This window comes from Ovis aries, chromosome 17 (assembly GCF_016772045.2).
Source record: "Ovis aries strain OAR_USU_Benz2616 breed Rambouillet chromosome 17, ARS-UI_Ramb_v3.0, whole genome shotgun sequence".
NCBI lineage: Eukaryota > Metazoa > Chordata > Mammalia > Artiodactyla > Bovidae > Ovis > Ovis aries.
In genome coordinates this window covers 39,586,554-39,602,637 of record NC_056070.1, presented here as the reverse complement: position 1 = coordinate 39,602,637, position 16,084 = coordinate 39,586,554, and positions in this window count along the sequence as shown.

Genomic DNA, 16,084 nt, shown 5'->3' with positions numbered 1-16,084 from the left:
TTGGTAACACTCCCATGTCATGTAAAACTTATATTGAATAAATTTTTATTATTTTCTCTTACATTAAATAAATTTGTGTAGTGTTAAGTAGGCTTCCCAGGTGGCGCTAGTGGTAAAGAACCCTCCTGCCAATGCAGGAGACACAGGAGATGCTGGTTTGATTTCTGGGTTGAGAAGATTCCTAGAGGAGGGCATGGCAACCCACTCCAGTATTCTTGCCTAGAGAACCTCATGGACAGAGGAGCCTGGAGAGCTATGGTCCATAGTGTTGCAAAAGGTCAGACATGACTAAAGTGACTTAATCATGCACACACACATGAATGCATACTGTTAATCTGTCTCATATTATAGGATTCCCAGCAGAGAACTGAAAAAAAAAATAGTGGAAAAGATATTTTCCTCCAACAGAGAGTTTTTCAATACTTCTTTTAAACTGTGTTTGTCTTGGCTTCTGTTAATGGCAGTATATTAAGGCCAATTGTCCAATATCTTTACTAAAGAGATAGGACCTGTTGAGGGGAAGCAGAATATGCCACCTTAAACAGTGCCATGTTGGCATGTGGACTGTTGTGAGCTGAAGGGCATCAAGACACAGCAGACTCAGGAAAACTTAACTGCCTGAAAGAATTTAGACAGGGTGCCTATTACTAGAAAGAGAGCCATTGCCAGAGATAATTTCTTACTTCATAAAGACTCATCCGTGTGGCAGGACACACATTGGTTTACCAAACATTTGCTCTTCTCACATTGCTCTATTTTTCTTCTTCCTTTTGAAGTCCCAGGACCCTGTCCCCTTTTTTCCTTGGCTCAGGATGGTACATTAGTTGCTGATTACCACTGAATTTCATGTTTTTTGTGGGACTCTCATACATACATAGTTAAACTTATTTTTTGGCTGTTAATCTGTCTTCTGTCAATTAAAATATCAGACCAGCCAGAGATCGTAGAAGGGAAGAAGAGAAATGTTTTCTTCTCCAACACTACATAAGGGGAATCCCTCAGCTTGTTGCTACTTTTCTGCATCTGGAAACACTCTTGCTTTCTTCTTTCTTGAGTCAGAGGAGGCAGTTGTGGAGCCCTATACCAAGGGCACAGATGTAGAACCTTGTACCAAGGTCACAGGACCAAAATCTCTGAAACTGAACGAGCCCCATAGCTGCTGTTACCATGAGCCTCCTGATCTGACCTGTCCAGTTCCACAAATCCATATTAGATAAAATACCCATCCTATTTTCCACCCTATTGTATCCTAACCAATCACTTGATACCACCCTTCCAGCAGGAATTTTCTTTGTCTCAAGGCTATAAAAATTGGCTACTAGCCTGCTAAAGGCATCAGCTCTCCCTTGAGCTGGCCCACTGTTCTAACAGTGTCTCTCACTCTAATAAACTCTTTTCTCTTGTCATTCTCCCTCATGTCTGGAAGTTCTTTTCCAACCTGCACACAGACCACAACAAAAGTGTCTGTTCCATACATGACAGCTTCTGTCCTGTGTCAGGAACTTCTCATGCTTTTTCTTCTGCCCAGGGTACTGTTTTCCACCCAACTTCCTTTCATCATCAGCTCCCCAGTAAGTTAGAACCACTGACTTCAGGAGCTTCCTCCACATATTATCCTCTTACAACTTATGGTTTCATTTCTATCACACTCATCTCAGTTATGTTTGTGTTATCTTTATTAGCTAACATTTTGTCAGTCTCTCCTACTATAGTGGAAACTCTCTGAGAGCAGGGACCATGATTTATGTTATTCTAGCACCTAGCTCATTTTTAGTGCATTGACTAAATTAACAAATGAAAAAACAAACTTTTTCTTTTACTAATGAAAATTACCTAATCTGAGTAGACTTCTACCATCAATTATAATCACTATTCTATTCTTTAAATGGACAAATTGGAGAAAAAGTACTCATAGGATTGATTTCATTTGGTTGACTATCAAGTTCTCTTTGACTCTGATTCCTAACCACAGATCTTTGAAATTTTCCAGGCATTCATTTGCCTGGGGGGAGGGGGGGAGAAGTTGTTCCCTCCTCAGCACCAAGCAACATCCTGATTAATTGAAGACAACCGTGGTGGTTCTGTTCCCTTTGCCAGTGACTCAGGGATGAGTATGACTGGGGAGTGCTGTTGGAATGCTCTGTGGAAGTTTCCATTTCTCGTAAGAAAAGAGGTCCAAGGTGTTAAAAATGATTAAAGAAACTAATTTAGAGATACAAACATTATTTAGTACTTCATGAAGTGAGCAGTTTCAATTTAGAGAGTTGCAAAATGGGGTGGAGAGCAGGAGGCTTTTGTAAAAAGAAGAATCAGGAAGAGAAAAATAGAAAATATCTGATTAGCTGGGGTCACACAGTTGACCTTGCTTGGGGTGAGAAGGAATAGGAAATAAGTATAGAGCTCAGAGTTGGCTTAGTGTTTGGGGATTGGCTGACTGGATATACCACATTTCTGGTCAAATGAACCATTTACAGAGACACAAAAATGATCTAAGTCTTGGTTTGTCAATATGATTCCCTGGGAGGGAGTGGCTCCATCTTGGACCTGGAAAGTTACCCCAGCAAAGAAAAGAAACTGCTCTTTTATGGATTTTAAGGTTGTTGACTAAATATATGATGTATAGATCTTCTGAAGTCATTCTGGGGCCTTGAGATGAACAACCAACATGCTGAGGGTAGCAGAGGAGAAATAGGAAAAGAGTCATAGAAAAGTCCATCCACAAAAACACCCTGCCTCCAATTTCTTGCTACATGAAGTGGAAGAAATATTTATACCTAAAGGAATTTTAATAGGTCTTCTGTTACTTCAAGTGCATGCTGTTACTCTTACAGAATGGTTTCTTAATAAGGGACATTTATAGTGATAGATATGCAGATGACACCACCCTTATGGCAGAAAGTGAAGAGGAACTAAAGAGCCTCTTGATGAAAGTGAAAGAAGAAAGTGAAAAAGTTGGCTCAAAGCTCAACATTCAGAAAACTAAGGTCATGGCATCTGGTCCCATCACTTCATGGGAAATAGATGGGGAAGCAGTGGAAACAGTGTCAGACTTTATTTTTTTGGGCCCCCAAAACACTGCAGATGGTGACTGAAGCCATGAAATTAAAAGACACTTACTCCTTGGAAGGAAAGTTATGACCAACCTAGATAATATATTCAAAAGCAGAGACATTACTTTGCCAATAAAGGTCCGTCTAGTCAAGGCTATGGTTTTTCCAATGGTCATGTATGGATGTGAGAGTTGGACCATGAAGAAAGCTGAGCACTGAAGAACTGATGCTTTTAAACTGTGGTATTGGAGAAGACTCTTGAGAGTCCCTTGGACTGCAAGGAGATCCAACCAGTCCATTCTGAAGGAGATCAGCCCTGGGATTTCTTTTGGAAGGAATGATGCTAAAGCTGAAACTCCAGTACTTTGGCCACCTCATGAGAAGAGTTGACTCATTGGAAAAGACTCTGATGCTGGGAGGGATTGAGGGCAGGAGGAGAAGGGGACGACAGAGGATGAGATGGCTGGATGGCATCACTGACTCGATGGACGTGAGTCTGAGTGAACTCTGGGAGATGGTGATGGACAGGGAGGCCTGGGGTGCTGTGATTCATGGGGTCGCAAAGAGTCAGAAACGACTGAGTGACTGAACTGAACTGATAGTGATAGAATTATAAATTTCTATTTTGTTAGAAAAAGAGTAGCAATTTAAGCTTTAACCAATTATCAGATACTGAGGAAATATTTAGTTACTTTTGATTTGATTGAGAAAAATATCCTCAGATGCTGATGGGTGTGGAAAAGTTTTGATTACTTATATAGACAAGGTGTATTAGAAAGAATTTTCAACGAAGCAATGCAATTTAAGATAATGCTTTTCCCGTCACCTATTCTGTTTAGTAATGCAAAATGAATGCCTACTTCAGGAACACTGGAGAATTGAAATGACTGCTGTAATAGTTCTAGAATGGAAATATCTTCAAGGAAGAAATATTTTTTTTAACAATTATGTCTAATTATACTTAGGGAATAAAGAGGTTCTTAGTATTTATGAATCAATAAATGTTCTATTTTCCAACTATGTTTTCTTTCTCAGAGGCCAGTTAAATAGAAAATAAGAAACCCATTTATTATTAAATTTAAAAACTTTCAGAATTTTAAATGAAAAAGTCTTCACATATAAAAATAACTTTCAAACAATATCACAGTCAGAACAATGCCAAATCAATGTAAGTCTTTCTCTCTATTTAGAATATAGTTTCCCTCTTCAGTGGCAATAATTCATGTTCATTTTTCCACCTCAAATCTCATGAATAGCTTAGATGGATGATGGAGCAGATTATGTCACATATTAAACATACATTAAATGTTTATTGAGCACTTCCTGTATGTCTGGCATTATGTTTGGTGTTTCTGGGAATGAAGTTATGAAAAGGGCCACTAAAGACAATTCCCTCAATGAAGGTAAGGGGGAAAGAGTAGCAGTGATTAAATAAGTATTTTTCTAAATGTGAGCAGTATTAAGGTGAAACTGAACAGATCCTGTGGGGCTTCCAGTTACAAATCCTTTCTGTGTCCCTCTTTTCTTGTTTGTAAGAAATAGGTTTCATTCAGCCTCCTTGACCTTCATTGAGTTCCAAAAGGCAGGTTCAAACAGTTGTTTATCAGGGAAGCGAGGGATGTAAAAATGAAAGAGAAGCAGCAAAGAAACAATGGTGCAGCCATGGGGGAGTGTCCTGGCTCCTCCTCAAGGAATACACATAATAATATCTTTGAGTTCTGCAGGAATTAGCACCACCAGCCAAGTGAAGGGTGGAAACCTCAGGCTGAGCACAGAATTCCTGGAGCACCACCCTCTGACCCCCACCAACCAATCAGAAGAAAGTATGCACATAGTGAAGATAATGAAGACTTTGATCCCCTCCCTAACTGATTAAGTTCGATTAACTTTCCCTTTCTCCCTTTAAAAATTTTAATGGTTGAGCTGAATCTTTGGAATTGGGTTCATGGACAGGACTCTGCCTTCTCCTCTGATTGCCAGCCTCCTGAATAAAGCAAACTGTCCTTTCCAACTAATACTTGCTTCTCAAGTATTGGTTTTCCAACAGCAAGCAGCTGCACCTAACTTCGGTAACAAATGTAAAGGCAGGAGAGACTACTGGAGAACATCAGCAGAGGTACCTAACTTTATCTGGAGGGCTGTGAAAGGCTCCCCTAAGGAAATGATGTACACTTAGATCTGTAGAAAGGACACAGTAGCTTTAACAGGTCCTTTCATCTATTTTAGACCATTGGAGGCAGAAAGAGCGCTATGTTGTCCTATCCTGTTTAAGTAGTTCATGCGTTTTAGCACTTATTTCTGTTAGATATATCTGAGCATATGTAGCATTTTTAGATTTCAAAGCAAATTAGTTTCTTTTTTAAGGCTTAAACTTTCAGAGGGGAAAATTTTTAATTTGGGGTTAAAAATAAGTAATGTGCTGCAAAAAAGGTAAAATCGAGGTAGATAAATACGTGTGCAACCTCTAAAATATGAGGAAATGATACAAAACAAGACAAAATGAACTCTTAGTATACCGTGAAGAACTTAGATTATACGTTATCAGGAACTTCCAGGAAGAAGTCCTTAAATGGTTTGTTTCATGTTAGTGAAGGTCTACCATAGGCTGGATGTATGTGGGGAATTTAGGATTTCTTGTCCATCTATCATTATTCTTTGACAAATGAGAATCTTGTTCACTGTTAAATTCTTTAGCATCTCTCAATGTTGGTTTGGGAGTTTTAGAGAGTAAAATCCAGACTTTTTGTCTGAAAACTCAAGGGCAATCACAGAAATGCTGGATGTTTAGTTGAAGAGCGAGATATTTACGATGGGGCATAAGGACTCTGTTCTGGTGGTTATGTGTACTGGGTTGTAAATTTTAGGAAATAACTCATGTAAGGACTGTCTGTTTATTGCTAGGGACCTTCTGGTTACCTCTGCTGAAATTGTTTGTTTAGTACTTACTGTTTTTTCCCTGGATTGCTACAGTGAATGCCTATATGGGTTTCCCCCCTTTAATCTTGTTCTCTTTGAATATGTATTCCACTCTGGGGCCCAAGTGACCTTTTAAAAGGGCAGCTCCAACCAGGCCATTCTCCTGCTTAAGAATCCTCAGTCCTTTCCCTGAGGATTACAATCAGCTTCACCAAAAAAAAAAAAAAAAAAAAAAAAAAGCATCATAATTTCACTTTCTTCTTTTCATATTTTTTTTATCTTGTTGCTGCTTTATACTTAACTTTCTGCTTAGCCAGATGAGTTACATATCTTTACAGTTAACTATCTGCTTAGCCAGATGAGTTACATACTTGTAGTTTCATTAAGAACAGGGGCATCCATAGGGCCGGCTTTTCGGTTTCCCACTTTGCTGACATCACCTCCACATGGTGTACTCTTCCATTAAGACTTGACTATAGTGTTACCTTCCAGGCTGAGCTAGGTTGCGTTTCTCCACTTTCTGCCCCCTGCCTCAGTTTTATTAATTAATTCACTTAAATAAGAAGACACAGGAAGTTCTATACGTCAAAACTACAAAACAAAAGTCACACATTTCCTTGTGTAAAGCCATATTGTATGGTAGCTTGAATACTGTTCAGCACAGTAGCTAGAATTAAACAGTACAAGTACATACAGAAATTAAACAATTTTTGACACATTACTACATGTGGGTGTAGGATACATTTGAGCTCAACAACTTCTGGGAAATTTACATGGCAAAGCATAAGCTTTAACACATTTGGTTCAAAACTTTAATATATGCTAAGTACTAAGTGTTGATAAAAGTGTTAGTCTCTCAGTTGTGTCCGACTATTTGTGACCCCATGGAGTGAAGCCTGCCAGGCTCCTCTGTCCATAGAATTTTCCAGGCAAGAATACTGGAGTGGATTGCCATTTCCTCCTCCAGGGGATCCTCCTAGTTCAGGGATCGAACCCAAGTCTCCTGTGTCTCTTGCATTGCAGGTGGATTCTTTACCTGCTGAGCCATTGGGAGCTAATGTAAAATGCAATTAACACTTAGTTTTCTGATGAGAAAATAAAAGCACATGTCACTATAAATAACATACATCAGATTTCATTACAAAAAAAGACATATTTAGGCCAGTGTTCAGAAGGTGATGTTAATACTGCTGCATCTTATTTGGATGAAAGCAGACTATAAGATCAACATATTATGTAATGCTACAATAAACCAGATATCAGAAGTTAGTGGAGCTTGTATTTATCTTCGGTTCAGTTCAGTTCAGTTCAGTTCACTCAGTCGTGTCTGACTCTCTGCGACCCCACGAATCGCAGCATGCCAGGCCTCCCTGTCTATCACCAACTCCCGGAGTTCACTCAGATTCATGTTCATTGAGTCAATGATGCCATCCAGCCATCTCATCCTCTGTCGTCCCCTTCTCTTCCTGCCCCTAATCCCTCCCAGCATCAGAGTCTTTTTCAATGAGTCAACTCTTTGCATGAGGTGGCCAAAGTACTGGAGTTTCAGCTTTAGCATCATTTCTTCCAAAGAAATCCCAGGGCTGACCTCCTTCAGAATGGACTGGTTGGATCTCCTTGCAATCCAAGGGATTCTCAAGAGTCTTCTCCAATACCACAGTTCAAAAGCATCAATTCTTCAGTGCTCAGCTTTCTTCACAGTCCAACTCCGTATTTATCTTACAGAACTTAATTTTCTCCATTTAACCGTAATCTGTGAAATATAGTTTTCTCATCAAGGCTTGAGATTATTAAAGGGTTATTATTAAAGGGTTAAAGGTGTCTTCTGCTGAATAGGTTGTTTTAAATGGTTCCCTTGTGAAAATGTTAAAAGTAAACTGAGTCCTCTCCCATGACAGTCTCCTACAATATAACACTGACTAATTTAAAAGATCCAGAATGTACCTTCAGGAGTTAATATTTTTGCAGACTTTGGTGGAAAGAAGATAACTTAAATGATAACAAAATAATACATAGAATACATACACATACAAACACACACACACACACACACACATATATACACCATTTCTTTTTTAAAAAGTGAGTGGTGTTGCTTTCTTCTTTATCACCTCTTCCTTCTTCAACCTTTTTAGAAAATAAAACAAAGAAAAACCCAGCAATTATTGAAAGGAACTGAAACAGCCTTATATATTTTAGGCCCGTTGTTCCCCTAGTTCTTAAGAAATTGTGCCATACACTTTAGGTGTAGATGCAACAACTGTTTTGTTGAACTGAAAGCAATGGAATAAAAATACAGAAGCTTCCTTTTTCTTTGAATACTCTTTTTGTGTTGCAGAAAACAATGCCTAAAGTTGAGCTCTTCCACTGATCAGTCAGGAACATCTAGGGCTCTCTTCCCACTTCAAGAAGTTAGGTAGAGTCTACAAATTCAAGGCTCTTTACCTGGGTTTACTCTCTTCTTTGTGCATCCAAAATAAGAACAGGACTATTCCTGGTGTTATTATGAGAGGTTTATATGAGACAGCTCCAAACTACTACATTACCATATAACCTGCTCGCTGATGTAGAATTCTGTGACTCACATATACTCTCTCTACATGAATGTTACTCATGCATATGAACTGCTTGAGGAAAACAATAACCAAAAGTGTGTCAGTTCTTAACCTGCAAATTAAAGAATTTCCAAAAGAGAAACTAAACATTAATGTACCTTTAGATGGAACAGTAGCATTTCATGGCCTTGAGAGCTAACATAAATAAAAGTCCTCGGCCATTTCCAGTGAAGCTGCACTGGGCAGGTGGGCACGTGGGACTGTGCAGGCTGCCCTGTAGGAGCTGGTAAGACACATTTCTCCATTTCTGTTCCCCATAATACCTTGCTCACAGGTCTACTAGGGTACTGGCCTCCAAGGGTTGGAATTGTTAAATCTCTTCTCTCTTCTTATACACCATGAGTTCTTTGAGTCAAGGGCTATGTCTATTCATCTTTATAGATGCAGAGCTTTGCATGTTTTCTCGAAAGTGAAAGGCATATGATTGGTGCAACTTATCAGAAACAAGTTTTATTTTTGACACTGTTTATCTGGGTAATGTATAGGGAAAATAACCTGTTTTCCTGCTTTGTTTGCTTTTACTTGAAAGTATACTTTTCCTAATCTTGTTACCAAAAACTCTAAGGTCTGTACTTGAGGATTATGGCTCAAATTTAGTAGAGTGAAAATGGCACGTTTCTTTGCTTAAGAAGATGGTCATTGGAGTCCAAATGCTTGTGTTTGAATCTTGGATCTTTAATTTCTTAATTGTATGACTTTGAGCAAGGTAACTTCTCCACCTCTTTGGTTTTCCCAGCTATGAAATAACAGTGTTTGTCACATAGAGTTGTTGGAGGATCATTTAAGATAATCTTTATTTGGCACTTAGGGTATTTGGAAGAGAGCAAACACTTAATAAATGTTAGGTTAGGTATTAACAATATTCTGAGGGTCTGCCATTACTGTCCCGGAGGCTGTTTGTGGTCTTTGGAACTAGACAGAAGCATAAGACAAGGGGGTGCTAAGGATCAAGAGCAGGAACATCAAAAGGTGATAGAGGCATGACCCAATTCTCATCAAGTTACAAAGTAAAAATCTGTAGTTTCCATAAAGAAGTGAGGGACAAAGTAACTCAGGCATTTAAAAGAAGGAGAGATTAAGGAAGGAGAGCTTTAGCTAGAGCGAGGGGTTTCAGTCTTGGCACTGTTGACTTCTTGAGATGGATAATTCTTTTCTATGAGGTTGCCTTGTCCTTGTAGGAGGTTTAGCAGCATTTCTGGTCTCCACCAACTAGATGCATGTAGCTCAGCCTCTAGTTGTAAAAATCAAAATGTTTCCAGAGTTTACCAACTACCTTCCAGCATGAGTGTGTGGGTGGGGAGCAGAGGAGACAAAATTGCTCCCATTTGAGAATTCTAAGCCAGGGGAATTTGCAAAAATTTAGCCTGGGCATGCTGGGAATTGTGCAGTGAAGTCAGGCCAACTATGGGGAAGTAATTTTCAAATGGATAGCAAAGATCAGAAGAGGCTTTGAAAATTCACCTTTGGGAAATCTTAAAAAATCTGATTGATCTTCATCTGTCTAAAATGAATTGGGTATTGAGTTTGAGGGAGGAATGGATTTTCAGGGTTTATTATTAACATTTGCCACTCCCAGAAGGTGATACATCATCTGATGTAGTCTCAAGGCATCAAAAGACTAAACAAGAATGGTAGGCATGAAAGTGTGAAGCTTGGCTTCTGACACCAAGGAGCTTGTTTATTATCAAGCTTTTAAATGCAGAAGTTATATTTTATGAGACAAGTTTACAAGACACATTAAAAAGCACTAGGGAGTTAGATATGCCTCTATTTACATAACTATTCAAGACAATACAAAAGGAAACTTTTCTAAGATTAACAGCAAAATTTTCCAGGAATTTTGTGGAGAAAGGAGTGTTTTCCAGACTCAGTAGTAGAGGAAGATTTTATCCAAAGTGGCATGTCAGCAGTGCCTTGAAAATGGGTGGGATTTAGGTGAAAGATGGCAGGTATATCAGGAAAGTAAGTCCTGAACAAAGAAATGAAGGTAGAAAAGAACAGGGAAGGGTTAGCAGTGAAAAACCTGTGCTAGAATTGAGGGTTTGGTGAAAAGCAGGAGATAGGGCTAAATAGATGTTTGGGTTCCGATTGTTGAAGACTGTGTATTTCCATTTATGCAAATTAGTAAAATGCTGTTTGGGGTCTTTGACATGATGCCTTTGATTCTCACCTGCTGTAAGCCACCTCAGGGACTTTGCGTAGGACTCAAGGGATAGACAAAATGCCGCCTTAGTCTTGGGCATACGGCTTTCTCCATGGTGTCTGGTGAATGAGTTTATTTTGATAGTGTGTTCTCATCTCTGAAACTGTGACTTTCAGAGAACCCTGTGACTCATACCTGTAGAAAATGTTTCAGTTTCCAAAGCTATGTTCTTTCTCTGCTGCTCAGATTCCCGTTGCTTTTGTTATTTGGGTTGTGGCAAAGACATCCTCTTTCTAAGCAGCATCCATTGATTCTGGGCCACTTTTGGAATCATAGCAATAAGTAGAAGAAACCAGCTTAAACGTGGATCACACACAACTAAATGCTAAGTTTATTATCACACCCACTTACTGCAGTATCTAAACAGAGGTGCAGAAATCAAATCAAATCAAAACAACAAAATAACCCTAAAATTTAAACATATCATCAGTGGCAACCAAAATCTCTTTCTCTCGAATTTAAGCCAAGGTAGTTCTCTACAACTCCAAAGATAAAGATAATGCCAAAGTTAAAGATATGAAAACACATCTAAAGGGATACATTTAAAAAATCTTGCCCAGATTTCTTCCCTGTTATCATTTGGACAAAAAGTTCTGTACGGGACACTCTTCCAACTTTGAATGTTTCATGTCCAGTGTTTTCTCATAGGGAATGCTGAAATTGATTCTTATAGTCCCATAGGGGTAAACTTGGGTCACTCACAGAGTCTATGGTGATGTTTGTGTCTGAATTTGCTTGACAAAAATAGAGACAGGCAGAGAGGGAAACATAAAATACATCCACAGTCAGAAAACCAATCATGCTCAGCACTGTGCTGAGCTCTCTTAACTGAAAACTGAAATAATAATTCTAATAATTTAGACTTGAAATTTCCCATTCTGGGACTCAGTTTCTAGCAGGTAAAAACTTGTTACATTTGCAGGAATATTTAAATCTTGATGGCCCATGCTCCAATTTCTTGAAGAGAAAGAAATCAGTCTTTTCCTCCCAGGAAATCTGCTTGCCTAAATGCTAAAAATAAATCCTCATCTGTGTAGCCAAATGGTCTCTTATGTTCCATCAACTGAGGATCTGGGTAACATCGTTTTCCTGTGGGAGGTGGGACCCCCAGGAAGAGGAGAGAGTTTCACTTTTTTTTTTTTTTTTAGAAACAGATTCTGCAGCACTGGATTCCATTCCTTCTGCTGCTGCCTGTTGGTCTCCAGCTCTTTTTCCACACTGACCACCCTCAGTCTGTTGGCCACTGCCTCTGCTGCTGCTTGTCCTGCTGGGCTGTGAATCTTCAGGGCAGTTCACACCTGCCCTTGCTGCTGCTGGCTTCCCCTAAGCCACCCACTTTTATCCACTGTGACAACAGCCACTCTGCTGCTTAGCAACACTGGACAGCCAACGCTTCCCATTCTGCTCCCTCTCTGGTGAGCAGGAAAGCATCTGCCATCCTCCACAATCAGCTCTTTGAGAAGGTATTCTCCTATACAGATTTACGCTCCCAGATTTAGGACACCCAGGTCAAGGATTGTCCAGGGTACTGAATGCAACCTGATGCTCAATCTTCATTATTTTGTTCCCTTAAAGAACAAGCTCAGTCTCTCCCTTGGAGGGCACTTTTCCTTGAGGTTCTCCAACATGTCAAACACATCCCCACATGCCAAAACTCCTTGTCATTTAATTTCTGCCTTCTAGCCTCTATCCTTTGCCCCTAATTTAATTGATTAAGATCATGTTCCAAGGTCACTTCACAATTTGTGAAGTTTCCACAAAATGGTATGATATTTAGGAGCATTGTTTGCTCAAGCATACAAAGAGGCTCTAAGAGCAGTTTTGCTAAATTCAAAGGCTGCCTGACTCAGTCAAGATCACCAGCTACAAGGATGAAAAACTTGTATGTAGGGATTACATTTTACTTGCTTTTGGTCTCTGTACCTCAAAATGTATTGGTAATCCTTCAAACAATTTTTGGATAAATAGGAATCCAAAAAAATGCTTTATTATTTTATTATAAATTTTTATCAGAATATAGTTGCTTTAAAATGTTGTGTTAATTTCTGCTTTGCAGCAAATAGAGTCAGCTATATACATAAACATGCATCCCCCTCTTTTTGGATTTCCTTCCCATTAGGTCACCATAGAGCACTGAGTAGAGTTCTCTGTGCTGCACAGTAGGTTTTCATTAGTTTTCTATTTTATACATAGTGCTGTGTATATGTCAATCCTCATCTTCAAGGCATCCCACCTCCCTCCCCACTTTGAATTCCATACATATGTTCTCTATATCTTTGTCTCCATTTCTGCGTTGTAAATAAGTTCACATGTATTAATTTTCTAGATTCCATATATGAGCGATATACATATTTGTTTTTCTCATTTTGACTTACTTCATTCTGTATGAAAATCTCTCTTATCCATGACTCTGCAAGTGGCACAATTTTGTTCCCTTTTATGCATATATATATTGTATTTTCTATGTAAGTTTCCTTTATTCTTAAGACTCTTATAATCATAGGGGTATAACAGCTTATCTATTTATCTAAGCTATTTCTGAGCTTTAGAATTGACAGAATAGTATTGGTAAGTTATGGGATAAACACAATGGAGGAAAAATATAGAGACAAGGCACCTACATCTCTTGACGCAGGACTGTGCTTGTGACAAGCTCTCTATAATTGTTGGTGGATGATGACAATGACGAGGGGGTCTTAACATTCTCTTCAGTGTGACTAAACTTCAGACAGACTTCCTTCTGACTCTTGGGTCCTGAATTCCTTTCTCTTAGTGCATTTATTTTAGAAATTTGTAGCTGTAATTGTAAATTCTTTCTCTGTTCCCTTGAGAAGTCAATCTTTTTAAAAGCTTGTTGCCAGTTTTACAACCCAGGAGTATTCTCTCAAGGACCCTTTGAAAAGTTATCAGCAGCCCCATCTCCAGGCTCTGTGGGATGGTAAATATCTGACTTGGTTAGGGGACTTGCTTCAAGTTGTATAAATAACTCCTGTTTATTTTGTCATGGGATAAAGCCATGTATAAGACACATTTGACATAATATCTTCCCAATGCCCTCCACTAATGTGCTTTTCCATGAGCTCATGCTGTACTTAGTTGTACTTAGTCATCTCTGACTCTTCCCAACCCATGGACTGTAGCCTGCTAGGCCCCCTGGCCATGGGATCCTCCAGGCAAGGAAACTGGAGCAGGTACCCATTCCCTTCCTCAGGGGATCTTCCTGACCCAGGGATCAAACTTGATTCTCTTGCATTGCAGGCAGATTCTTTTTATCATCTGAGGTCTCAGAGAAGCCATGCCAGGACATATGAGCTCATGCTAGGACTTGAAAGCCCTCTCAAACTTTGTTTCAACAGAACTGAGCTCAGACTGATTTCTTGCCTCTCTTTTCTATTGCCATAGTTAACAAAGTTTTCCTTTGTTTAATTTTGTTCAGTGTAATCTTTGCTTTGATAATTATGATGGTTTTCTCAAATTTGAAGTTCAGGTTCAAATGATACCACTGGAATGAAACCAGTGGAACTAAATAGGGGGAGAGAAGGCAGTGGGCCCTATGGATGGAGGAAGTTGTTGAGTTTAGATATTTAGGATTTGAGGTGGTGATTGTAATTCAAGTGAAGATGTGCCCCTGGAAGATTGACTTGAAAGTCAGCCAGCATAGCAATGATATTAAAGCTCTGATAATGTCATTTTTTTCTGAAGGAGCAGACACAGACAGAAGGGGTAGGGGCTATGATGGAAGCTTTGCAAAGAGTGAAGGAGCACTAGGAGATGTCAGGAGAGAAGATAAAAGGGTCTCCAGTAAATAGCAGAAATAAGAATGAAAAAAGAGCTTGTGTTTGAGCTGAAAGGTGATTGGCTGATTCCTATAAGAGTATTACATCAGTAGAGAGGTGATAGAAAGGACTCTAAAGGAGGAATATACACCCCACGTCCAAGGCCAGTGGTGGCTGGGAGGAGACACCCCGCGTCCGAGGTCAGGGGCGGCCAGGAAAAGCCACCATGCGTCCGAGGCCAGGGGCAGTGACCCTGAGGAGCCACCTGAGGAGCAGTGGCTGCGCAAGCACAGGAGGGCCTAGAGGAGCTATCCCACGTTGAAGGTCAGGAACAGTGGTGGTAAGGAGATACCCCTCATCCAAGGTAAGGAGCAGCAGCTGTGCTTTGCTGGAGCAGCCGTGAAGAGATACCACACGTCCAAGGTAAGAGAAACCCAAGAAAGATGGTAGGTGTTGCAAGAGGGCATCAGAGGGCAGACACACTGGAACCTTACTCACAGGAAACTAGTCAATCTAATCACACTAGGACCACAGCCTTGTCTAACTCAATGAAACCAAGCCATGCCTGTGGGGCAACCCAAGATGGGCACGTCATGGTAGAGAGGTCTGACAGAATGTGGTCCACTGGAGAAGGGAATGGCAAGCCACTTCAGTATTCTTGCCTTGAGAACTCCATGAACAGTATGAAAAGGCAAAATGATAGGACAACAAAAGAGGAACTCCTCAGGTCATTAGGTACCCAATATGCTACTGGAGATCAGTGGAGAAATAACTCCAGAAAGAATGAAAGGATGGAGTCAAAGCAAAAAAAATACCCAGTTGTGGATGTGACTGGTGATAGAAGCAAGATCCAATGCTGTAAAGAGCAATATTGCATAGGAACCTGGAATGTCACGTCCATGAATCAAGGCAAATTGGAAGTGGTCAAACAAGAGATGGCAAGGGTGAACATCGACATTCTAGGAATCAGTGAAGTAAAATGGACTGGAATGGGTGAATTTAATTCAGATGACCATTATATCTATTACTGTGGGCAGGAATCCCTCAGAAGAAATGGAGTAGCCATCATGGTCAACAAAAGAGTCCAAAATGCAGTACTTGGATGCAATCTCAAAAATGACAGAATGATCTCTGTTCGTCTCCAAGGCAAACCATTCAATATCACAGTTGTCCAAGTCTATGCCCCAACCAGTAATGCTGAAGAAATTGAAGTTGAACGGTTTTATGAAGACCTACAAGACCTTTTAGAACTAACATCTAAAAAAGATGCCCTTTTCATTATAGGGGACTGGAACGCAAAAGTAGGAAGTCAAGAAACACCTGGAGTAACAGGCAAATTTGGCTTTGGAATGTGGAATGAAGCAGGGCAAAGACTAAAAGCTTTTTGCCAAGAAAATGCACTGGTCATAGCAAACACCCTCTTCCAACAACACAAGAGAAGACTCTACACATGGACATCACCAGATGGTCAACACTGAAATCAGATTGATTACATTCTTTGCAGCCAAAGATGGAGAATCTGTA